Source organism: Numida meleagris, chromosome 5, assembly GCF_002078875.1.
Source record: "Numida meleagris isolate 19003 breed g44 Domestic line chromosome 5, NumMel1.0, whole genome shotgun sequence".
In the NCBI taxonomy this organism is placed as follows: domain Eukaryota; kingdom Metazoa; phylum Chordata; class Aves; order Galliformes; family Numididae; genus Numida; species Numida meleagris.
Window position 1 is genome coordinate 28513163 of NC_034413.1, and position 26591 is coordinate 28539753.

Genomic DNA, 26591 nt, shown 5'->3' on the forward strand with positions numbered 1-26591 from the left:
TGACCTGATGGCGGTCTTTCAGTATCTAAAGGCAGGGGGGGGCGTAAGAAAGAACAGGACAGACTCTTTAGCAGGGTCTGCTGTAATAGGAAAAGGGGAAATCGTTTCAAACTAAAGCAGAGATCTAGATTAGGTATAAGGAAAGCAGAGGAGATCTAGATTAGGTATAAGGAAGTAGCTTTTTACAATAAGGGTGGTAAGGCGCTGGAGGAACAAGCTGCCCGCAAAGGTGGTGTATGCCCCAGCCCTGGAGGCATTTAAGGCCAGGCTGGATGAGGCTCCAAGCAAGCTGATGGAGCTGTAGGTGTACTTGTTTATTGCAGGGGAATTGGACTAGGTAACCTTTAGAAGTCCCTTCCAACTCAAATGATTTTTTGATTCTAAGGATCTTATTTCGTGCAGCACTGCACATCCGACAGTGTCCTGTGCTGAGTGCAAAGGCTGCCCTGCCTTGTGCTGCAGCACTGAGCTCAGATCCCTAGCCTTTTGCAAGGGTGGCTGTGCCAGGCAGGCAGCAACTTGTCCAGCTGCGGGCATGCTCCTCAAGCCAGGCCAGTACAAAGGCAGCAGCAGTGGAAAGATCAGCTGGTCATTTCACCAAGTGAGATTGGGATTGCTTTTTGTTAGACTGGAAGAGGTAGGATGTAAAGAGAGACCAGCTCCTTAGTGATTAGTATAGTCCTAGGGAGAACAGGAGACCTGGCTGATGCTGCTGGGTGACATGGGAGCTCAGGGCAGCTTGGCACCCAGGGCTTGCAGGGAGCCAGTCTCCAGCTGCCCGGTCCTGTGCTGTCCCTGCAGAGGAGATGCTGCCCGTGCAGTGGGCATCCCTGGGCTTGCCGTGCAGTGCTGGCTGCTCTCTGTTCCTTGGAGCAGGCTGTGCCACCAGAGGAGCCTCTGGGCTGCAGTTTAACTGAAATAGATACTAGTTCAGGGAACCTGCCCTTTTCTATTGATTACAGCTCTCAAGCATGTAATTCTTTTGCCATAATGAAACTGCAGATATATGCTGTTGGATTTGAAGTATGAGGCAACTGGTGCTGAAACCTAAACCTATATTCATGCAGAAACGAGGCACCTTTCCCATCAGACTTCTTCTCAAGGACCTAATGGCATCATTTCCCCAGAGCTACACAACATTAACTTCGTATGTTTTCTCCAGAAATGAGGGAAATTTATGTGAACATCTAATGTAATTAATTAATATTAATATGCCTTGTGGCAATAAAGAAAACCAAATAATGTTCTTTCCTAATGTAATGAATTGCTTTAGAAATTGTCGAGCAATAAATGTATCAGACATTGCCTTTAACAGCATGTACTAGAAAAAAAATGATGTAGTTGGACCCACAGTTTTATAAATGTTATGTTTCTCTGGAATAGCAACAGTAAAAGAGAAAACTATAAATAGTATAAATTTGAATATCAGTGTGTTCCATGCCTGATAATTAAGAAATCAATAGCAATACTAAATTATACACCCGTCTCAGCTGCTTTTGACGTTTCTAGGGCCTGAACCTTCAGTGCTTGCATGTAAACACGAGATTTTATTCATGTGAGCATTATCATTGTTGTCAGGGAGACAGTCACTTGTCTGCCACACGGAGTATTTTAATCACCCGCTCTCCGGTCAGAGCTCCTGCTTTTAAAATAGCAGACAATGGCTGCTTTTCCCACTTGCTCTGGATCGAGATATCACAGATAGACAAGGCCTGTGTCAGGTCATGCGTGATGAAGGGAGGAAGTCAGTGCTGGAGAGAAAAGAGGCACCTATAATTAGTGCTCCCAAGACGCATCATTGTAAGACAACAAAAAAAATTGAGGGTTTTTTTTTCATTCTTAATGTGTTCCGTGCTGACAGCTGTTATTTTTGCTGTTGGCTTTTCAGATTTGTTTGATTGTGTTACTTTTTATCTTTTATTAAAGCAACAGAAGCAACAGCCATCTCACCCAAAAATGAAATTAAAAAAAAAAAAAAGGCAAATTGGTAGAACTTTCTAGTTTCTCGTTGTCAAATTCAACATAAACTGCCGAAGTCCAGAATGCATTAGGTCTGCAGGAATGCTGGTTGCTGCTTGTGTGTTTGTGGATGGGGCCCTGGGCATCCTGATGTGGTGGGTGGTGACCCCACCCACGGCAGGGAGGTTGGAGCTGGATGGGCTTCCAGGTCCCAACAACCTAAGCCATTCTGTGATTTTTACTTCAGAAGAAAATGTGCGTTCTTTGCCACCTCTTATTTCTGTCTTCTCTGTAAATTAATATTTTTCAATGAGTCAGTCTAGAACTGCCAGAATCACAATAGTGATTGTGAAATAACTTCAACCCCAGTAATCTAAAGTTCGTGTCTGTCAGTGCAGAATAATTGCTTCTCCAAAGCCCAGCATGATTCGCCTGCAAGTTCAGCTCTTAATCCAACTGCTGACTCCCAAAGGCATCTGGGCTGTGATGCAGGTTTTGCGTAATTTGAGGCTAAAATAAACACAGAAAAAAATACTCCAAAGTGGTTGGATTCCCATGTTCCTCTGCGGTGTGATGGATCTGCAGCCCCAATAGGCTGTGAGCCATGCTGAGCTGTCCTGCTGCATCTCAACCCAGTCTGCATGTGCGGCTGGTTCCAGCAGGCTGAGTGGAGACATGGCATGTGCAAGTCGAGGCAAGGATGTCGTGGTGTGAATGGTGCTACCAAAGGGCGCGTGAGGTATGGCCCTTCTGTGTTGGCTGCCATTTCTTAACTCCTGCCCACATGTGAAAAGGACAGAAATCGTTTTTTTGTAAGTCTAAGTAAATAACAATGGCTCGTGGTGAGTGGGAATAGGAAGTTCAGTTTGTGCTAGTTTCTGCAGATTGTTTCCTACTGGCCTCTGGCAAGTCGCTTGGATCCTGTCTCCTTCTGCCTATAAAGACGATTTACATACATACTTTGTGGGCACGTCACAAGGGTTGTTTAGCTAATACCTGTGAAATGCTTTGAATAGGAAATGTGTTGGACAAGAGCTCACTTCTTTTTTAAACTATTGGCTGGCAGTGACAGGCAGGCATTGGAGGAGGTTATCAGAGCCAGACAATCAAAACAAACAACTAGTTTATGAAGCAACATTTCATAGTTTTATTTTGCTTTTCTGCCCTGCATTTCAGGATTCAGAGCAGGTAAAACACTGGTGTGTGTGTGTGTGTGTGTGTGCTAGTGTTTTGTTTTTTTTTCTAAAGAGCAAGTTTCCTTTAAAATTTGGGTCAGAAAAAACATTTGGCGATAACCAGAGCTACTTGCTCATTTAGTCTGGATTTGAAGAGCAGCTTCTTTGAGAAAACCTTTGTAACTAGCAACAGAGACTGAGACTATAGAAATACAGTGAATTTTAATCATTCCATGAGGGAAGTATTTAAATGAAAGGCAAGGAAAGATCTGATAAAGAATGAAAACTTAATGTTCCTTTTCAAGAAGGAGAAAACATTTAAAATTACCTGACCAGGAAAACGTCAAAACTGAAAGAAAAAATTTCGCTCTGCTCTACTTCTCATTCTTAGATATAAACTTCTGCTAGAAGTAAGTTCTGTTCCTATGGTACACTGGTGTAACTTTTGCACAGTATCCAGTTTGATTAGTATCTCTAGGCAAACTTGTGCCCTGACTCCAGGAGTAACTTACAGCTCAGGTAGCAAGAGAAACTTGTGCTGTTTGCAAACTGCACAGGTTTAGTTATCCTATGTGTAATTCATCTCAGTGTTACTCAAAGTTTTCACAATACAGTTCTGAATCTAATACTCTATTCAACAAAATGTCTTCCCAAGTGTAGGCAATAGCATATGTCTTTGTAGATTTAATACAGAGCCTATTTTCAATAAAAAGCCACCAGAATTTTCCAAGCCAGTAGGGACCTACATACTGTGTAAAAGCATAGAATGTCAATAAAATAAACCTGGCGGGATCACTAATTTCCATTCCAGCACAAAATCCAGTTTTCCTGATTATGGAGGTCAGTAAGAAATTCTGAAGTCTCCAGATAGTCTTATTTCTTTTTCTTGGCTGTTTTACAAAAGTTGGTAAGACTGGCAAATGGGAAATGAATGTTACTTGTATCCCTGTATCTTAAAGTTCAGCCTGAGTGCTACATCTTCAGGTCATGCTCTATCCTATCAGTCTAGATTCTTCTCCTAATTAAACTGACATAAGCAGTTATGTAATTCAATTTCAATTGAAATCAATTAATTTACAACTGCCATGAAAAGAAAGTAGATCTTGTTGAATTCACAGTCCAAAGTAATGTTTTTAAATCAAAACCAATACCAGAAGCTACGCAAAGCACTGAATCCATTGAGTTCCTGTAGAAGTTCAAAGGCTTTGCATTAGGTTGGTGACAGATAATCAGTTGGCATACGTTATTAACCCTACTAATTCAACCACACAGTTTTGTATGACATTCAGTAAGCAACACCGAGATGCATAAAGGTTAGAAATGAGATGAAATACCTCCTTTGGCAGCAGAACCTGGTTCCTTAAATCTTCTGAGGAACAGATTACCCAGTGAACTACTGTGGGGGCTTCTTTCAGGAGTGCTTATGGCACATAGAGTGCAGCTGGGACCTTAAGTGAGCTACTGCTGGATTTGACCAGTCTTTTGTTTGCAAGGAGATTTCTAGGAGTGAAATGCTTCTCAGTGAGAGCCTTGGGGCACAGTGGCATGCAGCAAAAACAGTGCACAAAAATGTGCTCTTTGTCAGACAGTGAAGGACTAGCAGGTAAATTTGTAAGCTGCAGCTATAGTCTTTCATTCAAAGTGCTTTAAAAATACTAGTTTGTACTCTCAGCCTCCTAGTGGAGTGAGGCAATGTAGCCATATCAGAGATTATTGTTGTTCACTTGGGATTATACATTTAGTGGCAAAGTGGAGTCTAGGACCTGGAAACCCTAAGAGCTTGAATGTTTGAGGATGTTCCTGCTCAGATAGCAATGAGTCCTCACAAGTCCTTGATTCTTGAAGATTATGGGAAATTTTGCCTTGCAGTCCAGTTTCCTAGCTCAAAGAGACATGCTAAGATAGAAATTCTATAAAGAATTATTATGCATGAAAATTATTGAGGGGAAAATGTTTCCTTAGCTATGTTACTGAACAGGCTGCCCAGGGAGGTGGTGGTGTCACTGTTTCTGGAGGTTTTCAAGAAATGTGTAGACGTGGCACTGAGGGATGTGGTTAGCAGGCATGGTGGGGATGGGTTGATGGTTGGTCTAGATGACCCTAGTGATCCTCTCTAGCCTTTATGATTCTATAATCTCAGAGGGGAAAAAAAACACTTCCATATCCACAGAGACATCAGAATGACTTGTTAAGGTTCCCTTGAGAAGCTTTAACATGTATTGGAAAAATGAATGTGGAATGGCCAAATGTCACCCTTTGCAATGACCTGTTAGTCCCTCCTTTGCAGTCAGCCGAAGCACTGAGAGGAGCCAACAAGCTGGTGTGCTGGCACAGGATATATCTATTTGTTGGTGCTCCCCCAAGGAAGGCTTATCAATAGGCAGTGGGTTCGCTTCCCAGCTGTTCTGTCAAGTAGCTGCTGCAAGTCCTCTCTCAGGCTGTACATACTAGGCATGTAATCAGCTGCCATTCAAGATTGCTCATACGACATCTCCTATGGAAATAAACAGATAAATTATTTACTGTGCAGGCAGGATGATACTGAATACTACAACAGCTGAATATTGTAGTTACAGTAAGTTCTCATGAACAGGACATAACTTATTCATATTCAGGAAGTGCAAGAACTCTTTCACAAGCTAGATTTTTATCAGTTATGTTAATTTTCCATGTGTGCTGTATTAGTGGATGTCCTCTTTCAGAAGAGGACAGTAAATTATTTACCATGCGGGGAGGATGATACTAAATGGTACACTAAGTATACCATGTAGCAATGGTGAATTCACTTGTGTATGTTGTGGCATTCACAAACCACTTATTTAGCCTGGCAGCTGGTGTCTGCTGCCCCTTCATGTGTGCTTTTCAGCTGGGAAACAGAGCTGTCTTCTGGAGGAAGCACAAGGTGTTGGACACCTGTCCAAGAAACAAGCTGGATTTTCTGAGAAAGTGGGAGGAACTGAAGGGGGAGAATGTGATTCTTGCCTGTGTAAATCTACGGGAGATATCTAAGTCATCACAGAGCCTCTAGCAGCGCTTTGACTTTATTTGCTGTCATCTGGGGCCAGACACTGCCTCTGGTGGGTTCAGGCATAACAGTCTCCCCGCAAGGTGATGTACAGCTGCTGAGGGACGGCTGCAGGACGTGCTGTTCTCAAGGGCTGTTCTGAGGTGGAATTGCACCCTGCAGCTCGTGTACAGCACACTGTGTACGCAGTGTAGTCAGCCACAGGCACTGATAGAACGTGGCACATCACAAGCCAGAATTCCTCCTTAAAAGAGAGAGAACAGGAAAATACCAGCAAAGATGGCAGGTGGAATCTTGAGTACCAAAGTAGCCTCAAGTACTCATCCACAACTAATGGCAGAACGTTCATTTTGCACACCTGCCTCTCTGGAGGGCTTGCTTCTATCAAAAAGGATTCTTCTTCATTTTATACAAAAGTGTTTTGAGTTGTCTGTGGTGATTATTTTGTTCTAGGGCTGCTGGGTCCTAGTTCAAGCAGGAATCCCTGCTTGTTGCAGCACCTGAGCCTGTGCGTGTGTCCCTTAGTAGGGTGGGAATACGAAATGTCAGTTGTCGAAAAATTTTGAAGGAATGAAAAAATTCACTTCCCACTACTTCGTGTCTATCCTTAGAGTTCTTGAAATGCTTGTCTCTGTCTCAAGGATTTCTACACCTCCTGCCTGCAAGGTGCAGTGCAGCAATGCTCTTGTTCTCTCCAGGCTGAGCTCCTGTCTCTCAAGCACAGTCGGAGGAGGTGCAGCAAAGCCAAGCAGCACGCCCTGAGCAGCGTAGCCTGTGGCTGTCGCTGGGGCCTGGACAGACCTCTCCTTTTGCAGGGCTACTGAGGGAAGAAATTTGTCATCCTCTTTGTAATTAAATGGAGATAGAGCAACACAATGAGAACCAGTGTGAATGTAAATTGGAGAACATTTACCTGCAGAGTTAAATTCTGCTCGTCTGATTCATTCATGTAGGCCTATTTATAAATGTGTTCATTGGAGATAAATTAGCTATCGTGGCTAATTTATTCTGCATATTTCTTAACTGTGTTAATTCTCTTAACTCACCCCGCCACATTTCTCCTCTTTGCCTCGGTTCTATTTTGATCCTCTCAGCACTGCTTTGAATGAAGTCTTACATCATGTCTGATGTGTTAACACACTTTCCAGAAACAGACCTACACTTACGCCTGCTCGTGCAGACATCCTCTCTTACAGAATGGAAGTTTTGTGTTTTTGTTTTGTTTTTATTTTATAGACCCTTGTGCAAACAGAATAGGTTTGGTGTTTGCACCTTAGCATCTCTGGGAGCAGGTGTATCAGCTTGCTCACAAGCTGCCGTTGGCTGAGGCCTGTGCTGAAGGCCCGAGCCCAGCCCTGTGCCTGGAGGAGCTGTGCAGTGCTATGGGATGCTCATGCCGTGCTGCACCCTCACGCTGCTCTGAGCAGTGCCACAAGACCCCACAAAGCCACATCCTGCAGGGCACAGAGCCACTGCCAGCTTGTGCAGGCATGCAGGGCCATTGCTGGGTCCCATCCCAGAGCCCAGCAGCAGGGGTGGCTGAGGTTGGGGCTGAGAGCTATCAGACATCCTCATTTGATCTGTCGAGGCTGTGTGTGCATTTCAAGTTGAACAGCTGATGGTGTAAGAACAAATGTTTGTTGAAGTCATTTAGTACGAGTGCCGAGAAAATACCCCATGCCACATGGCATATGTAGGGGAATGCTGTTCCTTTCTCTGCTTTGGAAGTTCCATGCTGTTTTTCCAAATGCAGTCACTGTTCAGATTTTGAATGCAAGCAGATTTCCCTGCAGATTTCTGAGGACCTCTGTGCTGCTCAGCTGCTGTTAGCAGCTCCCACATTTCAGTGTGGAACGCTGCCCCACAGCACGTCCCTAAGGCTGTGTGGTGTGACTGCACCTGGGAGCAGTGCTGCCTTCCCACGGGACCGAGAGCTCCATTTTGGCTGCACAGCTGCTTCTGACATCCATTTCAAAGCGAGCTCACAGATGTTGTGCGGGATGGAGCTCTTGGCTGCGTGTCACAGCGTGACTGCTGTTGGGCTGCAGCTCTGTGGGCGGCTGGGAGTAGTCACCCTGGCAACGCTGCAGCAGGCACCCCATGGGGTGAGAGGACTCATGGGGAGCTCCCACAGAGTGGCAGAGGATGGGTTTTGCAAAAGCAACGGTGGCTTTTGGTCTCCTAGGCTGTTTCCAGCAGCTCAGTGAGAAATCCAGAGAGGCAAAGGAAATCTTTTCTTGCCTTAAGGCTGGCAGAGCCCTGAGGACTAGAAAAGGAGCATCAGGGATAACCGCCACTTTTCCAGTGAGCGTTGTTTCCCTGATAACCTGTCACTTCTACCCCTTCAGTAAAAACTGTGCTATATTGAAAACACAGGGCAAAGGATTGTAGTTCATGGCTAAAGCCAAAATCATCCTCCAGTGGGAAGAGGGTTTTTAAGCACAGTGGGAGACTGAGTCGCAGCTGGGACACAGCTGCCTGGGGCTGCAGCAGCACAGCACCTTGCAATATGTCAGCGAGTAGCCAATGCCAAGTGCAACTGCATGTGCAGCTTTCCTGGGCACTCTGTGCAGTACCTGGATGGGCTGATCTTTATGAAATGGAGTTGAGGTTTTTGTAGTCTTACCTCTGAATTTTTGTTTTGCCTTTTTGTTTCTCTTGAGTAAGGCATGAAGGTTCTGATGCCCTCTACTTGGGGAAGGAAACTGTGTCATAGCCATGAGCCTCACAACAATCTATATCCTCATCAAATGAAGGTTATCCTTACGGACAATAAACCTACAAGCCTAAGAATACAATAAAACCAATCGGCCCTGTGTCTGTTGAGTGCACGTCCCATCCGCTGCCCCACTGAGCAGGCCAGGTGAGGAGGAAGCAGCACTGGAGTAGATTTTCACAGGTATAGTGTCACCTGCATGTAACTGGGAGCTGCAAGTGGCACCTCTTGCCATTTGCCTCTTCTGAAAATGTCTGAGATCTCAAATATCTTGCTGTGTTTAATTTACAGACCTCTCTGCTAATATGGTGCCCAAATGCTTCTACTGGAATAACTGAGGTCTGGTGGAGTTTCTCAAGTTGTTACTGGTCTGTATAAATGTAGGTTCAAAGCTAATTTTCTATGGCTTGAGACAAAACCATGATTCTATTGTGTACTTCTAAGCAAAACAAGTGGTACTGACAGCTGTGATCTGCCTTATCCTTCATTCAAACACCCTTAGATGTGAACTTTGATAAGTGTCATAGTTTAATGATTGTTCTGGATACAGCTAAGGTATGTTTGGGTAAACTGGAACTTACTGTGTGCATAAAAAGCATGAACAGGCTAATCAAAGAGGATTTTTTTTTTTTTTTAAGATCAAAAACAGTGTATTCTGGAGGCTTTTTAATGTCACTGAGAAAATGCATTTTTTCAGCAAGTACTGATTTGCCACATCTCTTCATGAAAGGCCAGAATTTTAATCAGGGTTTTAATCAGACCTGTAGCAACAGAATAGTCACTGTGATGTTTAGAAAAGGGTGTAGTCTAGTAGTTAAACATCATGTGTAGGAACATACTATTAGTGATACCTTTATAATTATTACTCAGAAAGTTTGCAATGGCATAGCTTTCAGTAGCTGCATATTAGCAAGACGAGGGTATTTCCAGATCCCAGTAGGACAAATCTCTTCTGTCATGCTAAAAAAGCAAATAATTCCATTCTGTGCTTCAATTCAGGAGCAGAGCAGGAAAGTTCCAAAGCAGGCACAAAGCACTGTGACTATTTAAATTGAGAGCATCGCTAGGCAAGCTCTGGTTTTCACCAACAGTACAAACAAGAGAGTTAGAGCAATTAGTAGCTGTGTGAGGATGTCCTCATCTTTAATGAATCTCTGATAACTGCTGCTTCTCCCCAAGACCTCATTAAAGCCCTATAGATTTGGAGCTGTGAAGAGATTGGTTTTTTGGCTTGGAGTTTTTGCAAGTGCTTGCCAGACAGCCAGCAGGTCTCAGCACACTGGAACAAGTCACTGTTCTCAGAGAGTCAACAGAACAGTGGAGAGCTGCTGAAGGGGGTTTTAGGTAACAGAAGAGAAATGACACAGTCAAGGTATGAGAAAATGTTTTCTTTCCCACATGGGTGTGGTACAAGTTCATCTGTGCTATGAGCACAGCTTTTTATACTCTGGTGCTATAGGAGGCCTTAGCGGAAGGTCCTTCTGTGCTGTCCATCAGGAGCTGGCTTGTGAGCCGGAACTCATTTGTCATAGCATCAGTGCTGGCTTGTCATGCTTGCAGCCTGTGGAAGGAAATCAGCCTTTTCTGGTTGTGATAATTCTTCAGACAGCATGAAGGCCAGAGGAGGTGGGGGCTGAAAACCTCCTGCCTAAAGTTCTTCATGTCAGTTGAAAGTGTTCAGTTGAATTTGAAAAATTTCTCTGTCAGCCAAAAATAACAAAGGGGCCTTGGAAATAACTCACGTAGCTTGTTGTTCCAGAAAGTGACTGTAAGCCATAGAGAAGAATGCTATTTCAGCTAAGATATTGACTTCAAAGAGGAAATACACGTTGAGTGCTGCCAACTAAAACAGAAATTTCATCTCAATTTTTGATCAGAGCATATATTAAAAGAAAAACATAACACATCTTTCACCTTATAAGCTCTCTCTGACTAACGTGTTAATAAGGTTTCTGAAACTGGGGGCTTGAAAAAGGTGTCAGATGCCTGTGCACTTGAGCACTTGTAGTTTGCTGAACCCTATTTCTCAGGCTTTCAGATTTGTTCCTTTGGCACGGGTGCGTCACATTTTTATTCTACCTTTCTGTTCCTGGTTGTGATTTTGCAGCTAAAGCACAGACAGCCCGTCAGGGTGAAAAATACAGGAGAGCCTCTTAACTGCAGCATTCTGTGATGTACACGAGCAGAAAACTTGATTTACTAGAGCAGGCATGCGCTTGTTCCTCGATGTCCTTTCCTCATGATTGCTGGTGTAGGGCAAAGTGCTGATGCTGTGGTTTCTGACCCAGTGTCTAGATTACTGTCCATGGTGTTCCCATTGCCTCTTTCTTTTCCATTATACCTTGTTTACGTACATTTTAGGTAATATCATTCTAATTCTTGCTTAATTCTCTCTGGCAGTTTTTGCGTAGCCTTCTTCAGGCAGCTTCATAAATCTTGCATAAGGTGCCTATACATTTCTTGTCATGGCTTTTAATGATTTCAGCAAGTCTGCAGTTGCAGTCACTGTTCCTGTGTTTGCTCACTGCTTTTTCTGCTTCAGTGCACACATTGGTTCCTGTTCACTGTTAGCTATAATAAAAATTCTTTGTCATCTGTCCACTGTAATGTTTTTGTTACGGGTGTTCCACTTATTCTTGGTCTTTTTTTTCCATTTTATGCATCAATTTAAGCAATAGCAAAGATCCCCTAGGTTGGCTTGGTTGCCACTTGTCTGAAAGCCTGGTAGGAGTTCTCTGATAATGTCAGGTGTTCTGAAATAACCTCCCAGCTGGCATGTGCCCCCACTACCTGCCCACCTGACACAGAGGTCATTCTCAGTATGTTGCTCTGACGCAGGAGCTGCTCCCAGAACATCCCCAGTCTTTCCCTGGGCTCACCAGGCAGCAGGGCAGCAACCCACACTCCAGTTCTCTAAACATCTCCCTTCTCTTGTATTTGGCACCTTGTTATCTATCCCACAGATGACAAAGCGTGTTTTCACCTGATCTTACCTTTGTGTTCTCAGCCTCCTTCTCCATGTTAGCTCACCTCTGCTGTCACTGTTTTCTTTGTTGAGCCTGCAGCTCAGCCTTCTTGAAAGTTTAGTTCTCTTGTGCTGTACGTAAAGCTGTAACAACGTGTTTACATAATCTGTCAGTTGGAATAAGGAATAAAAATAGAGATTGTCACACAGTATATTAGTCATTCATAAAACAAACCAATGCCACTTTGCACATGGGGATGACATAACAAGAGATCCCCTGGGTGCCGGTTCTGGCCCGGCAGCCTTCCAGTTGCACTAGCTGCCCATGTGCGGCTACACCTCCTGGGTGTGCTGTGCTGGGGGAGCAACTCTGCCCTCCTGGCATCACTTTGGCTCTAGCTGACTGCATACGCAGCCAGGAGACCCAGTTCCAGCTGCTGTGCACATGGATTTTCTCCAGAAAAACTGTTACATTCTGCCGTAGTCTAATCTGACTTTCAAACTCTGATAAGCGGCTTATTGTTTTTCTTCTATGACAGTGTTTCCCAGTCACGGATTTTACAGTCATGGATTTTACAGATAGGATTTGAAGCCATACAGAACAAAGTAGTCCATTACTAAGGTAACTGGAACCATTTAGTTTGCCAAGTTTACTAAAAGCCTTTGGTCCGCACGCAGTTCAGGTTAGCTTCTATTTGAATGCATTATTGCTGCAAACCCATCAGAAGATACTGACAGGGAACCTTTCGTGGGACAGAAATAAAACAGGATAACACGGCACGCAGTTTCCTCAGTACCTCTCCAAAATGGGGTGAAAAATAATTAGTGTTGCTGAAAGAAAGCACCCAAAGTGGAGCGTCATTAACATATCTAGCTGTAAAGCCAAATGTTCTCTTCAAAGATATCTTGCTTTTGTTATGTTATAGCTCCATTGTTCAGCCTAATTTCTGAGGAGGGAGTTACTCAGTTGGCCAGGAATTGGTGTTTGCTCAAAAGCCAGTGGTCATGGCCTGATTACATCAGTGATCGAAAGAGGACTAGTCCCAGCTGGTGCTGTCCGTGATGGCTGATTCCCAAGGTCTCCTTTGTCAGATCTGAAGAAAAGTAAGAGCAAATATGACTTTATACATATGTATAGTCATGTATATATTTATGTTTATTCCTTCTTGATATAACTACATGTATTTGCATGTGTATATATATAACATCATTGTCTGTATACGTATGTATACGCAACATAGATGCATATATACACAAACACGTTAAAATGTCAAAGGAATCTCAAATTCCTTGGCAAAGTGCAATATTGTTTTGCCTAAAAGCATATCCCACTTTAGGTGAAAGCAAAGTAATCAATTACAAGTATAGAATATAAAAAGTGGAGAAAAAAAAAGAAACAGCATACATTAGAAGTTATAAAATACAAGGGAGGAGACAAAAAGATCAAGAATATCACCAGTATTCTGCAAAAGCAGGGATTTTGCTTGTTGACATTTCCAGCTGATCCAGAAGAAGGGATGAGTTCTCATTTTGCAGAGAGAGGCAAGAAAAATCCTATGAAAAAAACATTTGACAGAGAGCATTGAAGAATAAGAGTGTAATTAATGTGGTCAGACAAACCTGCTTTCACCTTTAGAGGTGAAGATGCTTTTTAACTGAGATGTATGTTTTCATCAGTTAGCACTGCAACATCGTAACTGCAGAGCACCCTTCAGTGAGTGATGGATGGGCCATGTGATAGGCACAGTTTCTAATAATCTGAAAGTAAGCATTAAAAATGAGATAACACAAGTGCTAGTAGAATATTAAATAAGAAGGATAGGCAAGGCTAGAGCTAACCCAGCTGCTTCCAGGATGCACAGGTCAGAGTGCTGCATCTTTAGGACGAGGATTGCCAGCTGCATGGTGCAGCAGGCCATGAGGGCAGCGCTCCACGTGCAACTCCCGGTGTGGATTCAGCACTGGAAAAAAGTCCCTAGATGGCAGGAAGGAAGCATAATGTAAGGAGGAGTAATGGATGATGCTGCTTTGTACACCTTTCGGAAATTGGTATTGGGGTGTGGAAATGATCTGTGAGCTGCGTGGTAAAAATAAGGAGAGCATTAAGTGCTTCTAGGAGAAGGTGGAGTGGTAAAAATACCCAAACTGATCTGAGTGCTGAAGGTAATGCCTTAACGTGGAGAAGCTTGAGGAGCTCGGTCTGTTCAGTTCATCAGGAAAAGGCTTGAGAGGTGACTTGATTACAGGATATAAATACCCTAACGGTTTCTAATGGGCTCCTTAATGTAGTGGAGGAAGCCAAGAGGGTGGTGATCAGCTGGAAGCTGCAGCCAGGTGAGCGCCAATGGAAAGTCAGGAATGTTGAACAGTGGCAGTAACTTACTATTGAAACAGGATATCAAAGAAAATGATGCACTCTGTGAAGTATTCAGTTCCTTACTGCCAGCCTTCTTCCAGTGCTTCTGTCCGACCATAGAGGCTGGGCTCAGTTCAGGAACCTTCAGTAAGCAGCTCTAGTTACAAGACCCACTTGTTTCCCTTCTGATGCTCTGCTAGTATCTTTCTAGAATATATGAACTTGTGTATTGAGAAAAGAACATTAGAAACTTCACCATTTGGTTATGGTGATGAACTGCAGCCCATCTTGTTGCTGTGTAACAAGTTGGACTGGCTGAAACATGATTTTATTTTCTGTACAAGAGTGTTGTGCAGTTAGAACATTTCGGAAGCTTCCTTTAATTAAGCTCCTGATAAATTCTGTTTCCCTCTCCCCAGAGTTCTGGTAGAAATTGAGTATATTCTGACAAGGTATATTTAGATTTTTATTTTTTTTTTAAGAATTCAAAGCAAAGACCCTGAAGAGGATTTTGTGTAATGCACTGAGGAATGTCAGGCAGACCCTGCTGCACATGTGCCCTATGGCTAAGGGTGTTTGTGGTATTTCAGTTGTCCCTTGACATCAGAGATGGATGTTGGTGGAATGGCAGTAGCAGTGGAACCTCCCCACCAATATTCCATTATGTTTTGTTGCCACGTGAGAGATGGCAGCAGAGGGGCAGTCTGACACAGTGGTGTCTGACACGGAAGTGCTTATGAAACAAAAGTATGTCACTGAATTCCTCCGTGTGGAAAAGATGGCACCCGTGACATTCACTGATGCTTGCTGAATGTTTCTAGAGACCAAGCGGTGGATGTGAGCACAGTGAGGCGGTGGGTGCTGCGTTTCAGCAATGGTGACAGCAATAGTGGGTCACCTCTGCCAGAGCAGATTTTCTTGAGGGTGTTATTCAGGCTCTTGTTCATCGCTGGTAAAAATGCAGAGCAACTGGTGGTAACTATGTTGAAAAAGAGTGTTTTGTAGCTGCGAATTTGCTCTCTCAAATAGTGGTGTTGTGCTCTATGTATCTGTTGTAGTTTGCATGGAAATAAATAGGAGGCATTACTTTCAGTGTGACCTATGTATTAATTTGCCAGCCATTCATATCATCCAAATGTGAAGCCAAAATCTGTCCCCTGATGCACTAGTGAACATGCAAACACTATTCCTGGATCAATCGGTGTCAGAGATGTGCATGTTTACAGTCTGAAATGGATCTTTTCTGATTAGACTTGGGGCATGCTCCTAAAATTGTTGTGTTTCATTGCAAAGGTCACTTTAATAGAAGGGGGTTAGTTTCTTTACAAAGCACTACTAAATTTACTAAGTCTGATAGGGGTGTTTAAATAAATGAGGCTGAGTTTACCCCTTTAAGGAGTTTGGACATTACACAGAATCTTCCTGCTAATAAAATTAATGGAGAATAGTGAGCTTGCACACAAAAATGTATGCTAAAGCAATTACGGGACACTAAAGTAAATGTTTACAGAGATTGAAAGAAAAATCTGGCAATATCTTGCTCTTTAGAACAGACATTCATGACAAAATTGTGTAGCAAAGTGATCTGCTTAATCTAGTTTATGAATACTTCTCTAAAAAAAGCAATGAAATGCTAACTCTAAGGATAGGATTAAAATAAAAAGAAATGCTAAGAGGGCAAATATTTATATGGGATCCAGGTCAGAATTCGAGCTGTGATGGGGCCAAGATGAACTCAGTCCAAGATGCAGAAGTTTCTGACTGTGCTTAGAACAATAGTTTTAAACAAAATAATCTGATCGATTCACTGTATAAAAACTGACAGTGTTTATCAGTGCCAACAATTTATGCTTGAAGAGACAGCAAGCATGCTTTCAAAATACTAAATAATAGGGAGCCTTTGAGAAAAAGTAGTGAAAATGAGGGCAGAGAGCTGGCCCTTTGCAGGCAGAGAAAGGAACTCAGCAGTATTTACAATGCATCGACCACATCTGAATTCCAGAAACCACGCAGCTATAGTTGTGCTTGTGCATGCAGAAAATGACTGCCTGTGTGTGTGAGGCACCACTTGCATCAATCAGATCTCAAGATGAAGGATTTAGAGATCGAGGTAGGGTTCTTTGGTTCTTCCCATGCACAGCCTTTTTGTTTGTTTGTTTTTCTTGGAACGTGGGCATGGAGGAAGATAGCATGCTATCCAGAGAAGTGACTGTGGTGCAACTGAAGGAGTAAAAATGCTTAAAACCAGAAAGCAGGAAAACCCAATTATGTCACAAAACTAGCTGAACATTGTTTTGAACCTGACTGAACCTACAAAGCTTTTGAACTCACTGTGACTTATGCCAAGTGGTGATTCTTCTCCTTTTAATCTTTTTCATATTTTTAATTGCTGTAATCAGCAAAATACATGTTGGTCGAGTTAAGATTTCAGATTAATGGAAAAATAGTTTATCAGCTTTGTGATCTACCAATGAAGTGCTTGCTAAGGCAGCCTTACTTGTAATCATGGAATCTTTTGAATTGGCAGAGATGCTTAAAGGTCATCTGATCCAACTCCCCTGCAATGAGCAGGGACACCTACAGCTAGATCAGATTGCCCAGAGCCTGGCCCAGCCTGACCTTGAATGTCTCCAGGGACAGGGCACCCACCACATCTTCGGGGAATTTGTTTCAGTGCCTCACCACTCTTACTATAAAAAACTTCCTTACATCCAATCTACATCTTCTGGCTTGAAATCATTTCCCCTTTCCTTATCATAACAGACTCTGCTAAAGGGTTTGTCCCCTTTTTTCTCATAGCCCCCTTTAGATTCTAAATCCTGTTGTAACTGGCTAATTCTCAGCAGATGTTCTTTTGCATCTCTGTGATCTAGGTTCCCAAGTTCATAGAATCAAAAAATGCTTTGGATTGGAAGGGACCTTAAAGACCATCTATTTCCAACCCCCCTGCCATGGGCAGAGACACTTTCCATGAGATCAGGCTGCTGGAAAGCCCCATCCAGCCTGGCCTTGAACAGAGATAGGGCATCCACAGCTTCTCTGGGCACTTCAGGAAGACAGGTCTAGAAGGCAAGCAAGCCCTAGATGGAAGCAGACAAGCACTACTGCACTGTAGAAATCCTCATGTCTCATTCTTTACTGAGCTAGCACTGAAAGCTCAGTAGCCAGACTTCATTGCCATAGTTTCACTGGATTGTTCCAGTGCTGGTTTCCATCCATTGCAGTGTAGGGCTGTAGCCCTTCTCAGCTGCACTTCTTAATGAAAATAATGTAAAATCATTAAAAGAGTCCAATCAAGAGCTATGTGTTTTTAATTATAACATAATTGAAGCATTTTGAAGAGGAGAAATTTTAGTATCTTTAATATTGCTAAGAGAAAAATGGAAAACAAACCCATACAGAGTAGACAACAGTGAGTCGAAGAAGCTTATCCTAAATATGTCAATAATAAAGCAATGAAGAACGTGGCTGGAAGCAGGGAAAGATCCAGAAGTCAGTAATCCTCTCAAAAGAACAGCAGAAACACAGTGTCCAGGTAGGTCACTACAGCATCCATGTACTCTCAGCCTGACCACAGAATGGAAGTAGCAGTATGCAAAATGTAAGTTAAAATTATGGATTTTAGTTTTGTCTGCTGCTCTGATGTTTAAAAACTGCAGTTCTGTATTATAAATCATAAAAGCTCCAAGAGACATCCAGCTGTCCTTTGGTCAGGGACCCAGTCCAGTGTTCTGCAGCCTTTGCAGTGAGGGGCTGTCAGTTCAGGGACTTCTCCCCCAGGATATGAGCCAAAGCTCCTGCCTTGGCAAATGTGCAAGAGGAGATGCTGGGATCCTTCAGCTTCAAGTGCTGCCCTGATGGCCCTTACAGCTGTCCCATCTCTCCCCAGCTGCAAAGCAGCAGCGCCAGCTGAGCTCCCAGCTTTAAACACGTTTTTGATAGGTGTTTGTTTAAGCTTCTCTTTCCTGGGTAATTTCTCAAGAGCTTCACTGTAACTGTTAGAAACGTTTTGTTGAATGGTGGGGGAAAATGCTGAAAGTGAGTGAAATGGCTAAAGGTGGCCTCTGACATAGTTTTCCTCTTAGTGCATTTGTTTGCTGTAAGGGCAGAGAAGTATAATTCCAGCATTCTAGGGCCATTCCCCACTAATCTCAGATGAATAAAAAAGGCAGTTTCAAAGCAGAAACAAAGCTTATGCTTGGCTCAGGTTTCCTGTCCTGTTTCTGAACCATTACAAATCAAAGTGCACATGCTCCTGACGTGCAGACACATCATAAACCACAAATAGCAACATGCGGGAGATTTCTTGAGTCTAAAACAAATGCCAAAATACCTTCAGTGGTTTTGGACTTTTTTCTTAGGTCTGCCTCATCATAACAGATTCATGTTAAAACCAACACAAGCTCTGAGATAACTTTTCATCCACAGATTTCTTCTTGTAGATTGTGGCAGCATTTGCAGACTGAGCAATGATTTCTTGCCAGAAATGCAGCCAAAGGTAGGCTTAAGCTTTCATGGCAGTCTGATCCTATTTTCCATGAATTGCATGAGACTGAAACAAAAATACTGACCACCCAACTTGACTATTTCTAGGTCTGGTGTGTCTCTAAAAAATAATATTTAGAGCACTTTATGTAAACCACAAAGTTAAGTAACTGCTTTGTTGTTGTTGTTGTTAACCACAATGTCTAAAATGTTTTGATCTTGCTATTGTCTCTACCAGTGTCTGGCTTCATTGTTCTACTCATTGCATATTATATGAGAAAAATAACAAATCATAAACAGACATTTTACATGCACAGCTCAAAAGGCTGGGAGTGCTCAGCCGGTCACTCCAGCTCTAAAGCACTTCTCTGGGTCTATGCAAGCACAGCAGGCTGTGCAGCCTCTTTGGTAGCTTACAGATGAGGTGGTGGCCCAGGATGTACTGCTCCACCCAATCCTTCTGTAAGCCATGGGCAGGGAGAGGTGCTTCAGGAAAAACTTACAGCTGGCTGGCCTTGGATGTACCTCTGAATGGGCAATGGGTGATGCACCACCAGAGGCGTGGCCGTGTGCTGAGTGATGCAGGCATGTTCACTGCCCTCCCATGCCTGAGTGCCTCCAGGAGTCAGAGAGCAACAGGGCCAGCATCTGCATGCACAAGCAGTGAGCTGTGTGCAGGAGGAAGTGTTGCGGGTTCATATTCCAGCAAGTAAAGCTTAAGGTAGTGAATTTGCCAGCGTGCTCTGCGAAAAACCAAAATGAGGGCCAGGGCAGAGCCACCATGAGCTGGCAGCCCTCATGCTGAGGGGATCCTCACCTGGGAGAGCGGTGTGCTGTGAGCCTCCTGCTCCAGCACAGGCATTTCCCAGCAGAGGGGCTGGCTGCTGGTGTGGAGCCACAGAGAAATTTGTGTAGGCTGGCTACTTAATGGTCTTAAATGTTTTTAAAATCCTACAAGATAAGAGATGCCATATAAATGTAGTAGACTGGTGTGGAAAATTTTGTATCTGTGCTTACTGTATAGGTCTAATTCTTATCCCTTAGTGCTAATGACTCTAGTATAGCAAGGCAGAGGCTCTTTGAGGAAGGTATTTCTTTGTAACATACAGTTCTTACAGAATAACTCTGATTCAACTTGTTCCTTTTGTGTTGGAGAATAACGTGTTTTACTTTATTCATTTGCTTTGAAAATACTTCTACTCGACCTTAGCAAGGTACGGTCGTTGTAGCCCCCTCAGTACTACTGCCTTTGTCGTAATTTCTGCCTTGGATGTGGATCTGGACCTGGGTGATTCCCTTTGGATTCCGCTGTGATGTCCTTAGGCAGCAGCTGGGATTCTTTTGGCTACCAGCCTTTCTTTCCCTTTCTCAGCTAGGGGTTTTGTGTGTCCTTTTGTCAATGTGTCTCTATCCAGTCAAAACAACACCAAAGTGCTGAGGTCAGATTTAACATCTGAATGCTCTCCTCAAAGAACTGGGTACTGTTTTCCCTCCTGATTCCACGAATTGGTGCAATAAACTTTACCAAGCACTGTATAGAAATTCCCTTTCAAGCAGCAAGACATTTTTTCTGGCTCACGTTCGCGTTGCTCCTGATGACTCGGAGGTCTGTGGAGCTGCTTCCCCTGCCGGGCTCACTCTCAGTGGGATGCTTTTGCAGCCGGCAGTTTGGATGCATGCGAGCAGACGTGTGTTGTTTTCCAAGGCAAGCACCCATTTGTTAGGACGAGCTGCTCACGCTCTCCTCTCCGTGGGAGCTCTTCCCTGCTGAACTTTTGAACCACTGAAGCAAATCAAATCGTGTAGCTTCACAAAACAGAAACTGGCATTTGAGCTGTGTCAAGGAAGTGTTGCAGCCTCAGCACAGTTGCCCAGGGAAGCAAAATCAACAGAGAAACACATTGTTGGGGATGGCTAAAGAATAGCAGCCAGTTAAATGTGTCTTTTTTCTCAAGCTTCTCATGTCTTACATGCGCTATCTCTTAGGTATGGCCATGTATGTAAGATGATAAATTTGCGTGGGATTTTGCTGTTTGTCTGTGTTTGCCGAAATCTATGCAGTATCTGCTAATATAGTTTCCTGGGTTGGTGAGGGAGTGGGTAGCGTTGCCTGAAATAATAGTCCTAAGTCTGTAAAGGCCCTACATATTTCCAGCCTTGTGACAAGGGAACATACCAGTACTTACCAAATGGGGCTGCTCCCCATGCAGGAGACCCCCTTAGGCAAAGCCATGCAGCAGGCTGCTTGCTGCCCTGCCAGCCAATAGCTCCTCGAGTGACAGCAGGCCACATGTGGGGCACAGCTGTCAGCCGCAGAGAGCAGAGTTCTCTGAGCAGTGCGCCTGGCAGGCCGGGCATCCCTGTACCCCTCTCCTTGGCGATCTGAGCAGTGATTATAGCTGGACAGAGAGGAGTGGTAGTGGTGCATCCAGCCTACAGTGACTGCTGGGCAGAGGTGCTGAGGGAGGCTCATCTGAGGATGCTTAGATCTGACTGGTTGAGTTCGGTGAAAAATGGAGGCAAGAAAAATAATAGGTTTCTCTTTAAGCCTGCAAATAATGATTGAAGAAAAAAAGGGTTGATCTGTTATTGTAGAATTAACCACTTGAAAATATCAGCATAGGATATACTGCACTTGGTGCACAGCTCAGATTTACCCCTTTACCACAATTCCACTACCACAATAGCCAAACCTGCCCTAAGGAAAACTGTGGAACTGGAGACAAAGTTACAAAAGAAATCTTGACCAGAGGCCTTTCCTCAGCCCCGCTGAGCTGTGTGTTGGAGTAAAGAGTCTTTACTAACTGAGCTTTGGGAATGTTCTTTTTCAATAACATGTTAGCTCAAATCCTGTTGCATTTCAGGTCTGTCTTCTTCAGAACAACGTCCTCAAGCTTGAGAGGACAGCACTGATTCAAGTAGGCTCAACTAAAACACCTTCATATTTCACGCAAAGATTCTTATGAGCTTACACAACAGCACTGAGTCATTCACGTAGGATCATGTTTTTATTCATCTAGCAAAAGTAAAACTGGTGTTCTCTGACCCCAAACCCAGCGTTCCTAATACTCGGGGCACGTATAATGGATGTGCCCTATGTCCTGGAAAAGAAGATGGGTTTTTAGTCGGTGATGAGAACACCATACTGGACAATCATTCAATATTAATGTGTTTTTCATGTTCCTTTTCCTTTCATTCAAGTGGAAATAAATCTGAATGACGTTTTGCACTTCAGCTGGGAAAGGAAAGGTCAAAGGTGCTTAAAGCCCCTCTCGGTATATGAGATACTGCAGATATAGGTTTGTTCTTTGTCCTTAATACTATGTTAATTAATCCTGTTAAGGCATGTGATTTATACATGCTTTAACAAGTGAACGTCAGTCTGTGACGGAGGACAAGATTCGGCAAGTCCCTTTTTGCTCCTGCCTGACTATAAGAGTGCACTTATCTCATGGAAATGGGCTGCAGAAATGCCAGTTGTAACGCACTGCTGAAGCAAGGCCTTAGGGCTGGGTTAAACCTGTGGAATTAAGGAAAGAACAGCAGCTTTCACTGCAGCTGGGATTCAGATCTTCTGTATTTGGCTGTCTAAACTGCAGGTTCCTAGCCATAGTCAGTCATCTGGGTTGAGATTTGTCAGGGGAGAGGACCCCAGTGCGGTGAAAGCTAGGGTGAGGTGTCTGTCCTATTGCATGGGTTGTAGAGGGGCTCTATCATATACGTGACTGTACATGGCTAGTGAGATAAATGCTGACTCCTCACTCTAGTCATCAGCTCATGTCAGATGTAAATTCAGACCACACTGCAAAAAAAAAAAAAAAAAATCAAGAAAAAGGCACATTAAGCAAAGGATACATGGCAGCAGAGAATGTGGCCTTTGTTTTTTAATCAGCTTTTGGGGGGTTTCAACTGATTATCAGTGCCACATGATAACTTAGCTTTTAATTTTAAATTAGATTTCAATATCTAGAAATACACCATGTTTATGTCCAATAAGCAACCATGTTGTATAATGCCTGAAAGGATAGCCATTCCAGTTCAGCGGGTTTTTTTCAGAGCATTACCTTACTTTATTACGTACAAGTAGAGACCTTCACATGGTGCAAACTTGAAGACAAGATGAAACAAATGAGTTCTATGCTATTATTGTTGCTTGATCATTTTCCTGGAGTTATACTGGTTTTGTACTGAATAATACTTAGACACGGTGATCCATGGTTATAGCATGCTGACAGCAGACAAGACAGAAAATACATGTGCTAAATTTGATATACAAATCAATAAATCATTTGTCCCTTTAAATAAAAGGAAAGTAAGGGCTTGTATTGATCTACAACAACTGTGATTAGAGCTGCATGGTATTCTCTTCTGGAGGAAAAAAAATAAAGCAGAATAGCTGCTGATAAGTGAATTGTAAGCATCAGATATTACATGGCTGGCTCCCATGGCAGTCAGATAGGAGATCCATAACAAGTTAGGAGCCACAGGACTTTGCCAGCTTCTATAACATGGTGTGTATTTGAAAAATGGGATTTTGAAGCCTGTTTTCTACAGCTCAAGTGTTTTTCTGATGATAAGGAAAAAAAACCCAAATACATAGGAAACCCCATCCTTCTGAGCTGAAGAAGTATCAGTACACTTTGCAGTTTAAGATTTTGATATAAGGGGAGCATGCTAAGTACACAGTAACCATGACTACACTGCCATTGTATTCTCAGGAGAAGGGAAAGTCTTCCCAAGATAACATCTGCCTTCACTTTCCTGTGGCACTTGGATTTTAAAATAGGGTATCTGCATGCTCTGCAAACTTGCATGCTCCAATTTTCTGACCTGTGCTGCTCAGCTGTCTCACAGATGCCAGCTCGTCGTGTCCTCTGCAGCTTTCCTCAGCCTTCCCTGCACAGGCGGGCCAGGCTGGGTAACGCAGCCTGCTCTGGCTTAGGCACTGGTCAGATGCCAGGACTTCACGGAGTCCAAGTTTCTCTCTGGCTTCCTTTGCAGCTTGTTCAGTCACACACCGCTTTTTTTTTGTGACTTTGGCTTGAATGTGGCATATGTCTGGTTTGTCTGCATTGGAAACGTTTCATAATTAGAACTTGTTCTTAGGTCAGTTCTACTTTGCCCTTGATTGCAGGCTTGCATTTGCTTATCTTTCCAGCAGTTGTGCAAGGTGATGTTTTCTAGAGTGATGTTAAAAAGAGGACTCCCTTGATGTTATGACCTTGCAGTGAAGATTAATAGTATTATTTTCCTCTAGTATTGGATAAAGACAATTATTACAATAAACTTAGCGTCTCCCTCCACCTGCATGTTTTTCCTCAGCACCTTACCTCACCCCTCTCTCGCTGTAAATTTAGAGAGATAGACAAATTATTACAGCGTGTAGCACCCTTGCCACTGGGGCTGCACCAAGGAACTTAGTCTCTACCTTAGCCCTGGTCTGTCAGCTAAATTCTTTCTGTATTAATCATTAGGCAATACCATAGCTTTGCAGAAAGTAGGCTGGTGTATCTTGTTCATGTTGATTACAGTGGTAGCTCTAATTTCACAATATATGTTATTAAAGGATATCGTGTCATCATTTACATGAAAAAGCTTTTCACAAGTTAAACCTGCACATCTTTCACAGTGAGCAAGTGTCTGGTTTCTGTGCCAAGTCCCAGCAAAACGGCTTTCTTGACGCAGCATGGGATTACTGACAGACATTTGTGAGGATGGAAACATATTGGGATATTTTGGGGGTTATTTGGAGCCTGAAATGGAGGAGCATGCATGAAAGCAGAGCACCAGTAGTTAACGCTCCTGACTAATGTTTATGCAGAAAAACACTTCTGAATTTACTCCAGTTTGAGGGAAATGCTGTACTGTTCGTGTTTTCGATTTGCCATATCTTCATGTTTTTCTCATAATCCTCTAAGAACTGCAGGCAAATCAATTAATTGAAGTTGCCCTTTGAAAATAGTGCATCTCCTTTCCCTTTATCAGAAGGGAATTTGGTGTGCTGCACCTCCACAGGCACCAGAAAATGCATGCTTTTTTAATGTAGCCCATTCTTTGTCGTTACTGTTGAATTCTTTTTTACTCTGATTAAGATGTGCTGGCTGCCCACAAAAGATTAAGAATCCATACGGATCACTTATCCAAGCTCAGATCTTGTATACAATTAAAATTCTCCAGCAATTTTAGCTTGGCTTTGAAATTCAAATGGATTAAGAGAAAAGCTCCTTAAGCAGATTACAACTAGTTAGATATTTTATTGTGTGTAAATTATACATACATGCTTACAGATAGATATGCGTAATACGATAGTATGGTTTACTTTATCAGATTCATAGGTGGATTTAGGAAAGTCCTCAGTAACGAACTAACAAAGTCACACAGTGTCTCTCTGCTGCAGATAAGATCTGTATTTTGCCTTTGTTCTTGAAAAATCACAGATACTCAATGCTGGTTTGAACTCATGTGCAGAGGCTATGTTTTATGTCTGGGCATTTTCCTCTGTATGTAAAATACGCATGCTAGCCCTGTCTGTTTTCCACTTGGATATAATGTTTCATGGGAACAACAAAATCTGTAGAAGTCAGAGATCAAAACTGAATGCTGTTGCCCAAATAATAATGATACACTGAATGCTGTCATGGAAACCTTCCTTACAGAGAGCCCTTAGCATAATGGGCAATCATCCCACACTATGCAGCACAAGCACTCATCTGTCACCACACCAGTCTATAAACTGTAGCCACAATTAAGCCACACAGTTTACTTGCATGATACTGCTCACCTTGGAGAAATGCTGCAGCCTTCTTTTCCTGTCTGCATACCTGGCTATGCAGTGCAAAGCTAAGCGATATCAGATGGACTTTGTTTCCTTAAGAAAACTGGAATTGCACCTTTCCTCTGAAGTCCATATTAATGTCAAAGGCTGCTATGGTTTTGTGAACACTGCTTAGCTTGCTCCTGGTTTAGGGTTCAATTCCTGCTTGATCTGTTCAATCAAGATCAACATCTCATTGCTACTCACTGTTGTCCTTCACAAAACCCTTGTGATTATTAGTTACATGTCCTGAATTCATTTACACTTTTTTAGTACAAAAATACATGGTACCAAATTTCCAGACAACATGTCAAGGAACACTTTATTTCTACGCCTATCAGTGCAGGTGGTTCAGTGCCTATAGGCAATCTGTGAATATTTAAAAAGATTGCACTAACTAGAACGTGTGTTAAAATAATAATAATCTAAATTTGCGAGATGGGAAATACAGTGAATCATACACCTTAGCATAAAGAAATTACAAATGAAAAATGGAAAGATGTAAGCTTCTCTATATAGACAGTAGAGTTAACCTCAGTGCTCCTTACTGGGCTCCAAAGAATAAGGAGAAGAGTATAGGAGTTAAAAATGGGCATGGGTTGTCTCACTGAGGTTAATGGTGCTGATAGCACTTTGCTCTGTTGTCTCTTATACGAGATTGTCACAGCAGCACTAGAGGACCAGGGAGGGAGATGCGCCTTGCAGAGTAGCACAAGAAAGTCTGCTTTTCACATTGGTTTCAGTCTGACGTAACAACTGTGTCTCTGCCTTCTTCCCTGTCTACCAGCCCTGTTTTTCTGGTGAGTGAACAGTAGAAAGTTTCGTGCCAAAATTGTTAGGGGGGAAGTTTCCCCTGAGTTTCTCTACAAGTGAGACTAAGTAGATCTTGAGGAAGGAAAAGCTCTTGCTTTTCTTTCAGGTTGAATAGGTGTATCTGCGGTGGCGTTACTCCATGCTGTGCTTCTTACTGCAGGAAACATTGTCAATGGCTCAGTGTGGCAGATCTCTCTATGCTGACGGACCACCCACCCCAGTTCTCAGCTTGTATTTTAGTTATGTTGTGATAGTTGCAACAAAATGAGATATTAAAAAGAAA

General features: G+C 43.0%; 1 protein-coding gene across 4 annotated transcripts in view; it reads left to right on the plus strand.

The window, feature by feature from the left end:
- PHYHIPL (phytanoyl-CoA 2-hydroxylase interacting protein like) overlaps positions 1-26591 on the plus strand; it is a 120722-nt gene that overhangs the window by 38805 nt on the left and 55326 nt on the right. Inside the window, exon 1 of one of the 4 annotated variants that reach the window (XM_021398581.1) lies at positions 18676-18694. The exons of the other annotated variants lie outside the window; for them this stretch is intronic. The gene's annotated coding sequence lies outside the window, so the exon portion shown is untranslated. Of the gene's footprint in view, positions 1-18675; positions 18695-26591 lie in introns of those variants that run through there. 4 annotated transcript variants of the gene reach the window in all.